Raw genomic sequence first — 18,742 nt, forward strand, 5'->3', positions numbered from 1 at the left:
ATCTCCATCTCGATGCGGCGAGAAGTCTTCATCCAGGCAGCAATATCTTTATCCACCCATGGGCGTCTTCTATCTTCATCCCCGTGGAGCGGAGAGATCCTAGAAGCCGAAGACATCCTGCATGGAGCGTCCTCTTCATTCGGTCACCGCCATACACTGAAGTTGAATGCAAGGTAGCCGTTTCAAAATGGCGTACCTTGCATTTCTGATTCTTCAAATTCAAATCAACCAATAGGATGAGAATTACTTAATTCCTATTTCAGTAGCTCTCATCCTATTGGCTGATTTGAAAAGCCAATAGGATTTCAGTAGTTCTCACCCTATTGGCTGATTTGAACAGCCAATAGGATTTCAGAAGATGCCCCCGGGATGGATGAAGATATCGCCGTCTGGATGAAGACTACTCGCCGCCTTTATGGAGATGGATGTCTGGATTTCAGGAACCGTGAGTAGATATTCTGGGGTTAGTGTTAGTTTTTTTTTTAGTTTTTTTTCTAGTGAACTGCTTGAGCAATGCCGCCCCTGCAGATTTGTGGCCATTGGCCGCTAGCAGGGGGTGTCAATCAGCCAGATTGTATAGGATCAGGCAGATTGATGTTCGCTGCCTCAGAACAGGCTGACAAGTTATGAACCCCTGCTTCATAACTACTGTTTCTGGTATTGTTTGTTGAAAGCTAAACCTAGGTAGGCTCATATGCATATTTCTAAGCCCTTGAAGGCCACTTCTTATGTCAGCGTATTTTGACAGTTTTTCACAACTCGAGAGTGCTAGTTCATATGTGCCATACAGATAACATTGTGCTCACTCCTGATGTACTTGTTTATGAGTCAGCACTGATTTACTAAATTGCAAGTCTGTCAAAAGAACTGAAATAAGGGGGCAGTCTGCAGAAGCTTAGATACAAGGTAATCACAGAGGTATAAAGTATATTAATATATCCCTGTTGTTATGCAAAACTGGGGAATGAGTAATAAAGGGATTATCTATCTTTTTAAGCAATAAAAATTCTGGAGTAGACTGTCCCTTTAACTGGACATAATACCTATATGCTAAATCACTTAAGAGTGACTCAGTTTAACTGTAAAAATCTGACCATGAAATATCACCTGAACATCTCTATGTAAAAAAGGAAGATATTTTACCTCAAAATTTCTTTATATCGCAATAGTAAGTGCTCTGTGAAGGTTATCTTTCAGCTACTGTCCAGCTGCAAGTTGAAATAAATAAACAATAGCCATTCAGCATCAGCAGTGCTGAGGTCATGCTTTACTTTAATGTGATCTCATGAGATTTTATTGAAATCTCATATGATTTCATAGTAAACTTCCTTAAACTGAATAGGGAAATAACATGAATGTGCCTGCAAATTCCAGATGCACACACCCTTGCAAGTCTAATAAGGATGTGGCTATTGAGGAAATTTTGAGGTAACATATCTTCCTTTTTTAGATAAAGATGTTCAGGTGATATTTTCTAGTCAGCTTTTTACAGCTTTTCTTCATCATTTTCAAGAGCTTCAATATTTTGTTATCATATCACTTTAGTTTTTCCCAGATGAGCCCAGTAGGAAATTGTGTCAGGCAAATGATCTATGCTGGTGTGCATAGCATTTTAATCACTAAAAGGTGCAGATAGTTTCCACAGAAACCTGCTCTGTGTATATGTGTTCATGAAAAAATATAACATTTACTTAAGATTTACAATGCCTATGCACACATATACACTGCACAGGAAGGAAGACGGTGTATTGAGAGGGTGGAATGGAAAGGTGAGGCCCAGACCACGGTGATCCTGAACCAGTATCTGGGATATTTTACAAGGAGCCAAGTCCAGGTTACAATGAAAACCTGGCATTGGTTATCTGAATAACTCTATAATAATATTATGCCTTTACGTATATGTATGTGTTCACCAAAAAAAGCTTCTTAGATTCTTGAAAGGGCGGAAGTCCCAAAATTCCATCATTGGAGCTTTGTCCTTAAGATTCTACTAGTGTTCATGCAAATTTTACCAAGCTATGGAACATGTCATTGTATAACACTTTTGTTTTGTTTTGTTTTGTTGCAAATTTAGTCTGAATCATTAAAGTTTAGTTGTGACTTTTATATCCCTTAAATAACCTAATAAGGACATTAAGGTGGCTTAGATTCTATTTCTTTTTTGTTCTAAAACAAATATTTCTAGATTAAATATTGTTTTCATGATTTGTTGGAGTCGTTCAGTCCATAGTCAATAGTAGGAGGCATTGTCCTTGTAAGTCAGTAAGGATTATGTTCCTCGTTGAGCAAAAAAAGGAATTTCCTGTTAGATTCCAAATTATTAAAGGGACAGTCAACACCGATGAAAACTTTATCCCATACCTTAGATCAAGCAAAAAAAAAGAGCCTGCACCGCATCCCATCTTCAATAACACTAACGTTATGTGGCTAATCTTCAATAAACATTTAGTTAACAGCGGCAGATATGGCCGCCAACTCCCCTGTTACGTAGGAGGCTTCTTGTTTTAAATCCATACTCGTTTACAGGGACACTGTTCCATTTCTAATGCGCTCGCTCGCTATTAGAAATAGAGCAGTGTCTCCGTGAACGCGGCTAAAGAATCTAGCCGGGGATTTGATTCACATTGGCTGAAGACTTAGAGAAGTCTCCTACGTAACAGGGGGAGGAGTTTGGCGGCCACATCTGCCATTGTTAACTAAATGTTCATTGAAGATTAGCCACCTAACGTTAGTGTTATTGAAGATGGGATGAGGAGCAGGCTCTTTTTTTTTGCTTGATCTAAGGTATGGGATATCGTTTTCATGGATGTTGACTGTCCCTTTAATTTAAACATTTTAAGAAAAAAAAGTTGAATTTATTGTTCCTTAATTTATTTGTGAATTAGCACTTACATGTCCATTGCAATATAATACTAATAGTTTTTGCCCTTGAGTTTGCTCAGGGAGACTTAGATCATAATAAATGTTCCATAAGTGGATTCAACTAAATAGCATGAAGCAGCAACCGCACAGAAACAATTTAATAATTAGACATCTGGCAAAGCAACAGGTATATGAAGCTCAAGCAGTTGCACAAGGCTATCAGAAAGCTTTTATCTATAAAAACCTTTGCGTACCTTTTTTCTTATTGAAAGGGACATTATCATGCAAAAATGATATACCCTAATTTATTACAGCATGTCATGATTATTGACCTAGCTAACACTCTGTTTAACACCCACAAAAGGGCTAAATGCATAGGCAATGTTCTGTTTTAGAGACACAAGTATTGAAGCTCCTGGATAGGACAACAATAGTGATTGGTGGCTATTTGTGACTGCTTCTGATTTACTGACTGTCCCTGACCTACTCTGAGCTGCAATACTTGTAGTTTATGAATGGCACTTTATCTGCTTTGTGCTAGATTACAAGTGGATCGTTAATTTATTGCGCCCTTGTAAATGGGCAAATTTGCCCGTTTAAGAACGCAAAATTTATAACCAGCCATTACAAGTGGCTGGTTATTGCTGTAGCAATTAGAGCTCCAAAAATTAACCAGGGGTCAGACCTCTGGTTGATTTGAAAAATAAACCCCAATTGCCCCCAAAATTAAATGTAGTGATCTTTTTAAAAATATAAAGAGTGTAATTTTTATTTGTTAAAATAATAACTGCATGAAGCACTTTTTAAGGCTTAAACTGAGCGGGTCTGCAGTGTTAGAAAAAAAATGGCACTGAAAAGTGCCTATACATTGCGGTCTATGGGGACTGTGTGTTCCCTGTAAATATATATGTTTATGCTTATATAAAGAAGAAACAGCTGGCACCTTCTTCAACTGGTAAAATAAAATACTTTTATGGGGTGGATTCCGAAAATGGCAGGGTGGTGAAAGAATCCACAGCAGGTGGACTCTTTCACCACCCTGCAATTTTAGGAATCCACCGGGATGCAAAATAGGCAAAAGGAGCATGACAAAAAAAAAAAAACATCCGCAATATGTATTAAAAAAGAAAAATAACCACACGCAATAAGTATTAATAAAAAAACTAAACCTAATTCTTATGAAAATAAAAAACCCTAATCTAAATCTTAAAAGGGCTTTTTGTAGGGCATTGCCCTAAAGAAATCAGCTCTTTTACATTACAAATAAATCAAGTTCCCCCTAACAATAAAACCCCCCACCCACCAAACCCCCCAAAACAAAACAAAAAAACTAGCACTAATAAATCTAAACTACCCATTGCCCCTAAAGGGGCATTTGTATGGGTATTGCCCTTAAAGGGGCAGTCAGCTATTTTTCACTGCCCTTAAAAGGGCATTCAGCTCTTTTGCAATTTGCCCCCCAAAAAACTAATCTAAAAAACAACCCCCCCAAAAAAATTAAAAAAAATCACTAAAGCCCCAAATAGGTACTAATGGTTTCAGAAGTCCAGTGGATAAGGTCTTCTTCCAGGTGGGTCCATCATCTTCATCCACAGCGAAGGCAGCACAGAGCAGAGGTCCAGATCGTTCTTCTCAGAAGTGGCGTTCCTCGGCAACATTCATCGGTGGCGGTTGGTTCCTTTTCATGCGATCGTCCACCGCTACACTGAAGATTGAATTCAAGCTACCCCATATTTATTGGGGTACCTTGAATTCCTATTGCCTGAAATTTTCAAAATCAGCCAATAGGATGAGAGCTACTGAAACCTTTTTCAGTAGCTCTAATCCTATTTGCTGTTTTGAAAAATTCAGCAGCCAATAGGTTGAGAGTACTGAAATCTTATTGGCTGATTTGAATGCAAGGTACCGCAAATTGATTGCGGTACCTTGCATTCAATATTTAGTATACCACAGACATCGGATGAAGAGGAGCCTCCATGCCGCCGAGGGCCATCACCCCCACTGAGGACTGCCGCCGCCGAGGACCGCCGACACCACCACAGATGACCACCACCGAGGATCGCCACATCTGGGAAGACCGCTCCAGACCTCCACTCTGCGTCGCCTTCGCTGTGGATGAAGATGATAGACCTGTCTGGAAGAAGACCTTCTCTGCCGGTCTTCTGAAACCATGAGTACCTATTTGGGGCTTTAGTTTATTTGTTTTTTTTTGGAGGAGGGTTTGTTTTTTTAGATTAGGGGATTTTATGGGGGCAAATTGCAAAAGAGCCGAAAACCCTTTAAAGGGCAATGCCCATACAAATGCCACTTTAGGGGCAATGGGTAATTTAGGTTTACTAGTGTTAGTTTTTTTTATTTTGGAGGGTTTGTTGGGTGGGTGGCTTTACTGTTATGGGGGACACTGTTTATTATTAATGTAAAAGAGCTGATTTCTTTAGGGCAATGCCCTACAAAAGGCCCTTTTAATGGCTATTGGTAGTTTAGTATTAGATTAGGGGGTGTTTTTATTTTGGGGGGATTTTTATTTTTTGCTCCTTCTCTCAATTCCTGTGTATGCCAACGATTGCTAAAATAAATAGAGCAAGTCATGTTATCAAAGCATTAAAATATAAAAAACAACTAAAAATACAGTAGTTTCAAAATGGTAATAATTTTCCATTCCCCTTACATAGCTTAGCAATAATAATATGTTGCCATTTTAGTTGTATAGAATAGTTTTATGCTTTCCGACTTTTATATAATAAGTAATAACTTTTTTTTATTTTTATAAGGATATTAGTTTAGTTTTAATTTTATTATTTTGGATAGCTTTGTTTATTTTTTTTCTGTATTTTTAATAAAGTATTAAATAAACTAATAAATAAAGCCCTTAGAATAGGTCACCCATTCACATCCAAGATATAATTTCAGCTTTCAGCTCATAATTTCCGAAATATATGGGACGGCGTATGCTGTCGGCATTTAGCGAGGTTGAGCAGACATAATTCGCTACAGCGAATCATGTCAGCTTGACTGTTCTTAAACCTACCCCTTAGACTGTACACCTGTACACTGATCTGTTGAAAATGTTTTACTTCTTTACCCATACCTCTCTTTTAATCAGCCACTCCACAATCTTGCATACTCAAATCCCACCATGGTGAGAAAACCCAGATGTCTTAAAAGTTTACTTTCAGCTGTGTTTGCGCTCAAGCAAAAGTGCTAATAGCAAGCCACTTGTAATCCTAAATCTGGCATCTACAAGAGTTATAAATCTGTCAATCTTATACAGATCATGTGATATTGAGTGGTCACATGTTGCAAGGAGACTGAGTGAAGGTCACTTTAATTTCCTAACATCAGTATCAGGCTCTAGGCAAGTGTCAAAAATGGTATGGGGGCATTTGCTCCATCTCTCAATTCCTGTGTATGCCAAGGATTGCTAAAATAAATAGTGCAAGTCATGTTATCAAAGCATTAAAATATAGAAACAACTAAAAATACAGTAGTTTCAAAATGGTAATAATTTTCCATTCTCCTTACATAGCTTAGCAATAATAATATGTCGCCATTTTAGTTGTATAGAATAGTTTTATGCTTTCCGACTTTTATATAATAAGTAATAACTTATTCAGAGTGAGGAGAAAAAACTATATTACAATATAATGTAGTAAAATTGCTTGAATTTGCAACTAAAATGGTTATCTGTGTTATAAAATGAGAAGACATTTATACTCTGAACTACACATGACAAGAACACTTATAAAAAAGGCCTATTTTTATTAAACTAGAATTAGTGTTCCATTGATTTATTTTTATTGTATTTCCTTTAAATGGAAAGATGATAAGAAATTAAGGTTGTCTCTGGAGACCACAAAATGGAACCATTTGTAGTTCATTGGTTTTATCTTTTTAATAATTTAGGCTAAACCAAGCTACAAAGTTGCTGCTCATAAAATCAATAATTGATACAAAAAAGCTGCTAAACATTTCTCAACAGAAGTTCAGCTGCATTTTATATATATATATATATATATATATATATATATATATATATATATATATATATATATATATATATATATATATATATTTATTTGTTTCTAAGATAGGTTTGTGTATATAGGTTTCATTATTCATTATCACAGGGAAGCAGCTGAATAACAAACACCGACAGTTCTGGCCAAGACCATCGTGTGGGATTTGAGTATGAAAGATTGTGGAGTGGCTGATTAAAGACTGAATTCCCACAGCTGAATGGCATGAGTAAAGAAGTAAAACATAATCAACAGATCAGTGTACAGTACAGTCTAAATATGTGTCTATTAAAGGCAGTAGAATATACATTAAAGTATTTGGTAATTGAGTGCATGTAAACCAATAAAAAAGATGAAATTCCACATAAAATAGAAAATAAAGGAATAAGGGAAGTTTATATATATATATATATATATATATATATATATATACATATTTTTTTTTTTTTAAATAATCAATAAATAAAATGAGCAATATATACTTACATTGACAAACAGGAGCTGGATACACTTGAGACTTGCTTGCTAGTTCAGGATTAATTTGGCCTTTTAGATACCTCTATGGTAAAATATAATAGTAAGGGCCAGATTAAAAGTGGAGCACTAATTTATCGCGTGCCCTCAAATGGGCAAATTTGCCCGTTTGTGGCTGTGTGAAAAATAACCAGCAATTACAAGTGGCTGGTTATTTCTACCGCAAGCTCCCGGTAGCAATTAGCACTCAGAAAATTAACCAGAGTTAAGACCTCTCATTAATTTTCTAAATAACCCCCAAAATAAAGTTGTTTTTTTTTTCATTAAAAATAAAAAGGAAACAGTGGGTGTAAATGTAGCTACCAATAAGCAAGCTCTATCCAGGGTGCTGAACCTGAAATAGTCCGGCTCCTAAGCTTTATATTTCTGCTTTTTAAATAAATATAGCAAAGAAAAATTGATAATAGGGGTAAATTAGAAAGTTTCTTAAAATTGCATGATCTATCTGAATCATGAAAGAAACATATTGGGTTTAGTGTCCCTTTAAGTTATTATATTCCAGTTTTACAATATACACACACAATACCTCACCTTTTGTATGCTACATTTACAAGCTTTAAACCAAATGATTAATTTCTCTCCCTTCAAGACAGTCCTATATTTTTGCTTAGCATTTAATTTTTTCCTGTTTTATATTACAAGTTGCCGCTAACACAATGTAAGGACCTTTATTACCTTTTTTTATTTAAGGCATACTTCATCTGATTCACGTAGCCAACTTTAAAGCATGACCTATTTTTACACTATAATTCCCTTTTTTGTGAATATACTTCAATTCCATCATCCTGAATTACTTAAAATATAAAAAAAAAAAAAACCTTTATTCCTTAATTTTTATCTATCAGTATTCTCCTAATATACATAGTATCAAACACTGTTAAGAGTATAGAACTTTAAGAATGTACTTTATCTTAAGTGGCTGTTTATTTCTTGTTTTTTTATGAGTTTAATGCATGTGTTTATTGTAAACTTTGTGGTCTTAAAAATAATTCCCAATAATTCTGTAATACATTAAATGTGTCTGCCATAATGGCGGTGTTAGGGAGCAAGTTGAGCGGGAACGCATGGGTATAGAGTTCCTGCACCATTTTTTCAATCCATTCTAAATTCCATCACAAACATTTTAAAAGTGGCTACTAATTTACTGTGCGAAAGCTTTGAACTTGACATGGGTGTTTTTTTAGTTACTTTTAACAAGTCAACACAATTCACTTAAAGCAAGGCTGTTTCAATTACCATTTCTTACTTTGTTCTTGGCGTTGGAAGTGTGCTATGAATTGCATACTGCAAGTGGTGTCTCTGCTTGTGACCTTATGAACAAACATTCAGGTTTATTATATTATATTTTTTATTTGTGCACATATTTCTATCATGAACATGTGATTTGAGTGTTTTATTTTTAAATTACTACTAAATTATAATACAATTTTGTTTATAAGAATGTGAATTGAACACAGTGAGACTTGCAGGACATATGGGTTTTAAAGGAGGCATAGTGGTTGAATTAAAGGGACATTGTACAGTAGTTTTTTCTTGGCATAAATTTTTTGTAGATGATCCATTTATATAGCCCATCTGGGTGTGTTTTTGTAAAAATGTATAGTTTTGCTTATTAAAAGCATTGTGCTGATTTTCAGACTCCTAACCACGGCCCAAAGAACATTGGAATGTAGAACTATTCATAACTACCTTTTAGTTAGCGCTGTAGATTTAACGCCTGTCAGGTTAGAACACTAGTGTTAGGTTTCTCCAGTTTGCATTCCCTATTGAAGTGTATGTGGTGAAGAAGTTAATGCAGCTACAATTTTCTAAGTCCTGAAGTTAGCGTGCGTTGGCGTTTGCTCACGCACAACAAAATTACTTTCAACTTGTAATAGGCACGATACTCATGTTCCCATGGTATTCTCTGATGAAATTATAGTTCGGTAGGTTAACTACATAGCAGGAAATAGTGCTGCTATCTAATGCTCTTGCAAATGGATAACATTTTGCAAAAGTGTTTCTTTATAGTGCTCCAAACGTGCACACTCCGGAGCTTGCATACTTGCTTTTCAATAAAAGATAAATAAAAGATATCAAACGAACAAAGACATTTTATAATAGAAGTATTTTAGAAAGTTGTTTAAAATTGCATGCTCTATTTGTATTATGAAAGAAAACCATTGATTTTCATGCCACTTTAAAGGGGCATGAAACCCATATTTTTCTTTCATGATTTAGAAAGAGCATGCAATTTTAAACAACTTTCCAATTTACATCTATAATCTAATTTGCTTCATTTTCTTAATATCCTCTGCTGAAAAGCATATCTAGATAGGCTCAGCAGCTGCTGTTTGGTGGCTGCACAGATACCTTGTGTGATTGGCTCACCCATGTGCATTGCTATTTCTTCAACACAGGATATTTAAAAAAGAAAGCAAATTAGATAATAGAAGTAAATTGGAAAGTTGTTTAAAATTGTATTCTCTACCTTCATCATGAAAGACAAATTTTCGGTTTAATATCCCTTTAAGTCTTTTACTTTTAACAGAAATTATAAAGCCGACAATTTACAGTTACAATACAGGAAAAAATGGGATTAAATAAACAATTAAGGTACACTGCGTTTTCTCAATGCACTTTATTAAACATTTTATAGTACACTCTTAAAGTGTTTAATGTCCCATTAATTACACAAGAAAAAAACATTGTGCAACTGTCAGTGGAAATAAAGTAATAAAGGAAAAGCAATACCGAACCTTTTTGCTCAAACATTGTTCTTTTATTGGTAAAGGTTGCGCAATCTTTTAATTTAATTTTATTATTTAGAGAATTCTTGCAAAAGTTGCAAATGAGAATGTTAAAACCCCCCTGTTGCCTTCATGAATATTTATTTACATATAAGTATTATAAAAAACAAAAACAACAATGCGGTATTATCTTTAATGCTTTACTCAATATGTTTTAAATAGCACAAAACTGCGTGCATTGCTCTTTTTTAACACTAACAAACATACAAAAAATTTGCAGGAACCGCCATTAACATCTGCTGCATATACAGTAACAGTCAATGCAAGAATTAAGTTTCCTCATACTAACATCACCATGGCAACTGTATTTTAGATATATTCAAAAACACATCATTTAAGAGACAAACATTTTATCTCCCAGCACGATATCAGCAAAATGAATATTTTAATTGAATTAAAGAACCATTTTTTGTTAATAAGATCAAATCATTGCTTGATGCTTGAGGGAGAGTATTTTTATGCGGGTTTAATGTTTCATATCAAAAGTTTGAGACTGGATACTCTGAAATCAAATGTTTCTATGGTAATGTTATTAATAAGTAGAAAATGTCTAAAACACATTTTCATTAACAGAGAAAAGTTGTAATTTTGTTTTGTAAAAGGAATTCAAGACATACTTAAAGGGACACTGAACCCAATATTTTTCTTTTGTGATTCAGATAGAGCATGACATTTTAAGCAACTTTCTAATTTACTCCTATTATCAAATTATCTTCATTCTTTTGGTATCTTTATTTGAAATGCAAGAATTTAAGTTTAGATGTCGGCCCATGTTGATTGGTGGATAAATGCATCCACCAATAAAAAAATGCTGTCCAGAGTATTTACTGAACCAAACAAAAAGCTTGGATGCCTTCTTTTTCAAATAAAGATAGCAAGAGAACGAAGACAAATTGATAATAGGAGTAAATTAGAAAGTTGCTTAAAATTGCATGCTCTATCTGAATCACGAAAGAAAAATTTTGGGTTCAGTATTCCTTTAAATGACCACTAAGTACAGTAGAATTGCATAATTAACAAGTGCATAATAATAAAAAGACAATGCAAATAAGCAGTAGATTTTTTTTCTCACAAATTATTTTTTTCTCCTATTTGCCCCCTGTATCATGTGACAAACATCAGCCAATCACAGACTAGTATACATATACTCTGTGATCTTGTGCACATGCTCAATTGGATCTTTTTACCCAGAAAGTGTGTAAATAAATAAACTGTGCAGAATTTGATGATGGAAGTAAATTGAAAAAGGTCTTAAAACTGCATGTTCTTTCTGAATCATAAAATTTATTTCTACTTAAGTGTCCCTTTAAAGGATGACTAAGTATAGTAGTATTGTATAACTGATAAAATTCAAAATAAATAATAAAAAAGATAATGGAATAGCATGTACTTTGAATTTGAAACGAGTAGTAGAATATTATCTAGCAAATTTAAAAGTGCAACTAGCGCTGCTGTTTGGATCAGCATCGGGTTCAGCTCTGGACCAGCAGTGCACTGCGGGTCCTGACCAGAACATCTACTGTGTGTTTAACCTAGGGTTGCCACCTCGGCCATGTTTTCCTGGACACCTATGAGTTACACATGCTGCAGGTTGGGTAGAGAGGAACATGAATTCCACCCCTGTACAGAACATGAATAGTGACCCTAAACAGCACTACTCATGTTCCTTACTGCATACCCTTCAGCATGTGTAACTCATAAGTGTCCAGGAAAACATGGCTGAGGTAATCCTATGTATACATTATCCTTAGGCTCCTTGTGTGAAAGGTTTTCCTGATAATGCTCATTGTTTGATACAAATTTCTTAAAGCTTATTATTAGCTAACAAATGTTTTCTGCTAAGGGACATTAGTTGTCAGGGTGAAATATACAACTGATATTGCTGCAGAATAAAGTCAAATTTAAATAACTTTTTCCCTTATCTCAACACTTCCTAGAGCATGTTCAGTTAAGGGAAAAAGAAAATTGTAAGGCAAAAAGCACAAGACGACACAATAGGAAGCAGATGTACTGTATGAGAAACCTTGCTTTGGACACAAGCTGTCATTAAAGGGACACTCAGGTTAAATAACATTTTCATGATTCAGATACAGCATTTAATTTTAAACAAATTTCCAATTTACTTCCATAAAAAAAATGTGCACAGTCTTTTATATTTACACTTTTTGAGTCACCAGGTCCTGCTGAGCATGTGCAAGAATTCACATAATATACGTATATGCATTTGTGATTGGCTGATTGCTATCACATGGTACAAGGGGAGTGGGAATATACATAACTTTGACATTTGTTATAAAAAAAATGTACTACTCATTTGAAGTTTGGACTAAGTGCTATTGCATTGTCTTGTTATCTTGCATTTGTTGATTATGCAATTCTAATGTGTTGAGTGCTCCTTTAAGTGATAACTAAGTACCCCAATTGAATTGCGGTAACTGAGTATCTAAATTGGATCGGATTGGGAAAGTTTATACAAAGTGTGCACATTAAATTCATTATAAAAACTGTTCAACTGGGAATTCCCTTTAAGCAATTGAACGTAGATTTTATTTTTATTTTTTTAAGTTTTTTAGGATCCTACCTTGTTTATATTTTTAAACATACATGTGTGTAATAAAATTTTGTAAAGTATATTAATAGTCTTCTTACATTCTTCCTATGATGGCGTTTAAACTCTGGTGCAAGTTTTAAAACAAAAACATTGTTGGATTTGTACTTGGTTACTGAAAGTTTTTTTTTTTTTTTTTAAACTGTTTTTGGGGGATTTTAATCAACATACTTGATCAGTATATCTTATAAGTTTAATTAAGTTGATTTTGAATTTTAAAAAAAAATACAACAAAGAGGAAAAAAAAACAATATTTGATAACATCAATAATTAATATGGAAGAGATTTAAAAAAAAAAATCCTTTTCTGAATAGTAAATACATGCTATAAACATCAAAGAAAACTGGTTGCAGCTCTAAGCTTCGATATTTCAATGCTCCATATTGGAATATTATTATTATTATTTTTTACCTATAGAGACCACTGAGGTATTTCTCCTCTGCATGTTATGCATAATGTGACTTGCAAACAACCAATGTGGCTTCTGTCACTTTAGTTTGACAAATGTACTTATCTGCATTTGTTCAAGTGATCATACAACCTTTTTATGTTGTATCAGAATACAAGTGATTTGACTTGAATAGCATGCAGCACTTGAGAGGAATACATAGGAAACTAAACTTTCAAGCTGCAATATGTGGAGAAAAATATATTTCTTTTCAAAAAATATTCATATTTCTCCCTTGCCTTTTCGCTTTGAATAAAAGGTGGGGTGAAAAAAATAATTAAACTGTACAGAAAAGGACCATAGTGGTTGCAGATCCATGGTAAAACCCATATAAAACCAGCTAATGAACATATATATCATACGGTGACAAGGCACACTGCCAAAGAATTTACAAACAAGATGTCCAAAAATGAAAAATAATGAGCAATGTATCTAGGATATTCTCTTATATTCCTATTGGTTTAAAACCATTAAAAACTACATTAAAAACTAAAATGTAGTAATAATTAGAGATGTGCAGTTGTGAGAATTTTGTTTTGTACAATTTTTTTGTAACGGATATTCATGGAAATTTGTTTCCCCGAATATTCATTGGCTGAACTATTCCATATTCATTTTGTTTAAAACAAAATGGATACTAAATATTCGTTAAACATTTAAATTTATTTTTTAATTAAACAAATGTAAATGTTTAAAAGATACATGTGAAAAAGTTCTGCAGCTTTATATCTACCTTTTGCACACTGGAGAGGATGCCAACCAGCTACTCTTCACAGTACCCGGGTGCGCTAATAGGAGGCTTAGAAAGGTCAGCTCCAAGGGCCTACATTAAAGGATGGGGGTCAGTGGTGAAGATGGGGTAGGTGGCTCTCCAACGTGCAAAAGGTAAGTGTTAACCTGTTAAAAGTAATGTAAAGAAAAGTAATGAATGCTGACAAATTTTTATCAGTATCTTTTTCTTCGTTTTCTTTCAATTTTGTTGGGGCATTCACTCAGATATTTGTTTCATTAAAACAAATGCACATCTCTAGTAATGATAATAATAATTTATATTATTATTATACATCATATATGTTTGGAGCAAACACTGTTGACCTGATAGTTTAGGTAGAAAACTGTAATTTTATTTTTTACTATTTGAATTGTGTATTTTATGTAAGATCAATATCATCATTTTTATTGTTATTTACTAAAATCTTTGCCCATGAAATAAAATATATTGCTTCAGACATTTCCTCTGAATTATTAAAAAAGATAAAAAAAAAAAATTAAAATGAGCTAGTAATAAAAATAATATTGCAGATACTTCTACCCCACTTAACAATATGACAATAACAAGTTCAAAAACCATAGCCAAGGACTCATCACTATTTTGTAGATTATTCTATCCAAATATGTTTACATTTAAAATTTAAACATGAATAAACGTGAGTAAAGAAAAGGAGCTATGGGCTGCATTTCTTTTTATTTTATTAACATATGTTCCATTATACAGCGACAACATCCCAAGCATAACATAAACAAATAATATATATATGCATGTAGCAGGGAACACCAATATATATTTGTCAAATACCTTTACTTTAACAATAATCATACAATTCTTAGGATATGATTGGAAGTTATCATACCACCATTCCTTGACCTATATTGGAAATTTCCTAATTTCTCTTCCAGATTATCTGAAAGCTATAAATACCATGGGGCCGACTTATCAAGGGCCGAACGGCCTCTGATGCCCCTGTTTCCGCTTGAGCCTTCAGGCTTGCCGGAAACAGCAGTTATGAAGCAGCGGTCTTAAGACCGCTGCTCCATAACTGGTCTGCTGCCTCTGAGGCTGTGGTCTGCAATCCACCAATCCTATCCGATCAGGTTGATTTACACCCCCTGCTAGCGGCTGATTGTCCACGAATCTGTAGGGGGCAGCATTGCACAAGCAGTTCACAAGAACTGCTTGTGCAATAATAAATGCCTACACCGTGTGCTGTCGGCATTCATAAATGTCTGTAGGACATGATCCGCTGAGCGGGTCATGTCGGACAGACTGATGATAAATTGGCCCCTATATGTTCCATAATATAATGTCAAAGTCTAGAAAACATAATACAAATAAATAAAAGTATATATACATTGTACCAAGATCGCCTTATATGTTTGTCAATTATTTTCAATTTAACAATAATCATGCAATTCTTGACATATAACTGAAAACTTTCTAACTTCTCTTCAAATTTACCTGAGGATTATAAATACCATATACGTTTTAAACCTTGTTGGGGGTGAGGGAAGTGGGGAGAGAGAGGATACAACATATTCACCCCAACCATGAGATGGGAAAGTGCCCCGCATATATATTTTGTTGAACGTAGTCTGAGTTAAGAAATAGTTTAACCAATTGCACTTGGGAGGCTTCCAGGAAAGATTAAATTATGAGAAACCATTTCTTAAAAAAAGGCTTTTAGTTGGAAATTATTGGGGTTTTGTAAGTTGATTTGCTGCAACGTTTTTTGCAAAGTTACGGCTTCTTTAAACTCTGTAAACTTTGGAACCTTTCAAGCTTTCCATGTTCGCAATATGAGATTGTGTGTTAGAATCACTAATGTATTAATTAGTTTATAGGTTTTTTTTGTAACATTATTTTTATTGAGGAAGCAATGACAGGCATACAACAACAAAGAAAAAATGCATATGTATGGCAATACACTTAAGCAAATACATTTGGGCTCAAATATCACATGTTGAGACAAGTCTTGTGTGGTATAATCAATGTTGAGTCCAGGAGATGAGTATACCAAGCCTTGTGATGCAACCTCCTTTCTACTTTTATAGCCCAACGTGTGGAAACTTTTATCCAACAAGTAATACATGTGAGACCCAAGTTTGTGTCAATGCATCCGGGTAAGATGAATAGGTCTCTAGGTTTCCACATAAAATATATTAATTTACAAACAAGTTTAAGAACAGATAACAAATATATTACAAACAATAGATTAACCTGTTATTCTGGGGACCTGGAGGGTTTAGATACATAATATCATCTATGACCATGGAATCATAAGGTTGTAGTGAACTACTGGTTAAGTGAACAAAAATCCGAGGCAACAGAGAAAGTCCCCAGCTAATAGTTTGCTAAAGTCAGGGAAAAGCAATATATTTCCTTATGTGTGGCAGAATATTCAGTCAAATGAGTCCTGTGCCAAGGCACCCCCCTCCCAAGTTTATAGTTTTTAGAGTCACCCACATATTTGATAAAAAATAAAAAAAACATTATAAGCTGATATTTCAAACTTCAATAGGAGTCTCAAATTGATCCAGTAGTTTATTTTACACCAAAGTTAGGAAATTTTGGGACAGGACCAAAAACAATGAAATATATCTGCGTGTGGGGCATCTTGTGCAGTAAATAGTTTTTTTATACCATTTGGTCAATTTCTCGGGTGTTATATACACATCATGGATCAATTTTATATGTGATTCTCAATAAAATGTCGAGATCCATGTTTGATTAATAATTTTAATGTTATCTTGAATGTCCTGAGGTCTAACATCAGGAATATATTTTAACCATTTAAGTTGCAGATAATTCAATTGTTTGGAGCTAGCAAAAGAGTTTAATATAGCACAGAAAGGAGCAATGGAGTATATTCTTTCCTGAAATAGCCTAATTCTAGTAGAATGTAATCCCAGTGTCCCAATCCCATTATATCTACTTTTCACATCAGTAATCTAGTGTCTGATTTGCAAATATGCAAAAAATCTTTATTGGTTAATACAAACCGTGTACGAATATTATCAAATTATTCTATCGACAGATCAGATCTCACAAGTTGTATTACCCATCTAAACCCTTTGCTCTTCCTATTTCCAAATACTTTATTAGAGGTGCCAGGTATAAAACCTGGGTTGCCCTGAATTGGAAGAAATTCTGTAAAATATGGTGATCTTTGTATTTCTAGACAATATTTCTGCCAAGCTTTAACTACGTTAGAAAATGTCAATAGGTTTGAGACCTCAGGTGGTAAGCTGGACAGGGGGCAATCGAGAATTGCTTTCAGATGCATTGGGGCGATCATATTGGATTCACATTGGAAAAGGGAGATTTACCCATTCTCCGTGATCCAATCTACCGCAATTTTAAGTATAGTCGCAAGGTTATAGTATCTTATATTAGGGAAAGTCATTCCTGCCACTACTCTGGGATTCATTAACCTCTTTAAAGCTATGCGTGGTCTTGTTTGTTTCCAAATAAAACGTGTACAAAGTTTATTAAACAGATTAATGTCCGATTTATGAAGAAACACTGGGATATTTTGTAACAGGTACACTAATTTAGGGAATAAAATCATCTTTATTAACATTATCCGGGCTGTAAAAGATATAGGGAGACATCCAATCATCCAATTTCTTTTTAACTTCTTTAAAAAATTTGGAAAATTTAACTCGTACGATAGCTGCAAATATTTGCTAAAGATTACAACTAAATAATTAATTTGGGTAGATTCTTTGAATGGGTGTTTAACATGACAATGTACAGATTTCACTAGTCATAATAACTCAGACTAAGATAGATTCATTTTGTAACCAGAAATGGCCCCAAACATGTGGACGTCATGCAAAAACTTAGGTAAGTTTCTCTCCAAATTACTTAAAAATACTAATAAATCATCTGCATAAAGAGATAACACGAAACTCTGTCCACCTATTTGTATATCATTTAAATGTTGTCGAAGTGGAATGGCCAGAGGTTCCAAAGAGATGTTGCAAAGCAAGGGAGATAATGTGCATGGTGAGAAGAAGCAGCAGCACTCACAAATCGTAGAATATAAAAAAATGAAATTTATTTCCAAAATTTAAAAGCAATGAGTAGAAACAGCACAGCACAACGCCAAGTTCATGAATGGAGGGGGGAGCGGAGTCCTAACATGTTTCGTGCTATGCAGCACTTAATCCTATCAAAACTATCAGTTTCACAGGGTATGCCAATCTTACATCATACTTAGCTTTTAAAAGTTTTGAACAATATGTAGAAATCTCTTTTCTTTTAGTAAGAGTTTCCATTGAAAAGTCCTGAAATACTTTTCTGTTAATTTATCAATTTTGTCTTGGAAGTTTAAACATTTTACGCATTGGACCCCAGATTTTTTTTTTTTTTTAAATCTTTATATTTTTATTTATATCCAAAAAAAGAAGAAACAAACAATATATATAAAAAAACAAATACATCAAAGAAAAAAGAAAAGAAAAAGGCAAACAATACTCAACACATAAAACAAATTACATAGAATAAATTTCCCCAAAATAGCAACAATAGCAACAAATTTAAATCAAACCAGTTACCAGTTCCCAAATTGTTCATTTTCCTTGTCCCTGTCCCTCTATCCTCCCCCATCTATTTCACAGATGCTAAATATCCATATAAAAAAAAACAAAAAAAAAAAAAGCCCTCCCTTAACTCTCACACACTCCGCTCCGCCCTCCCTTCTCA

Source organism: Bombina bombina, chromosome 7 (genome assembly GCF_027579735.1).
Source record: "Bombina bombina isolate aBomBom1 chromosome 7, aBomBom1.pri, whole genome shotgun sequence".
In the NCBI taxonomy this organism is placed as follows: Eukaryota; Metazoa; Chordata; class Amphibia; order Anura; family Bombinatoridae; genus Bombina; species Bombina bombina.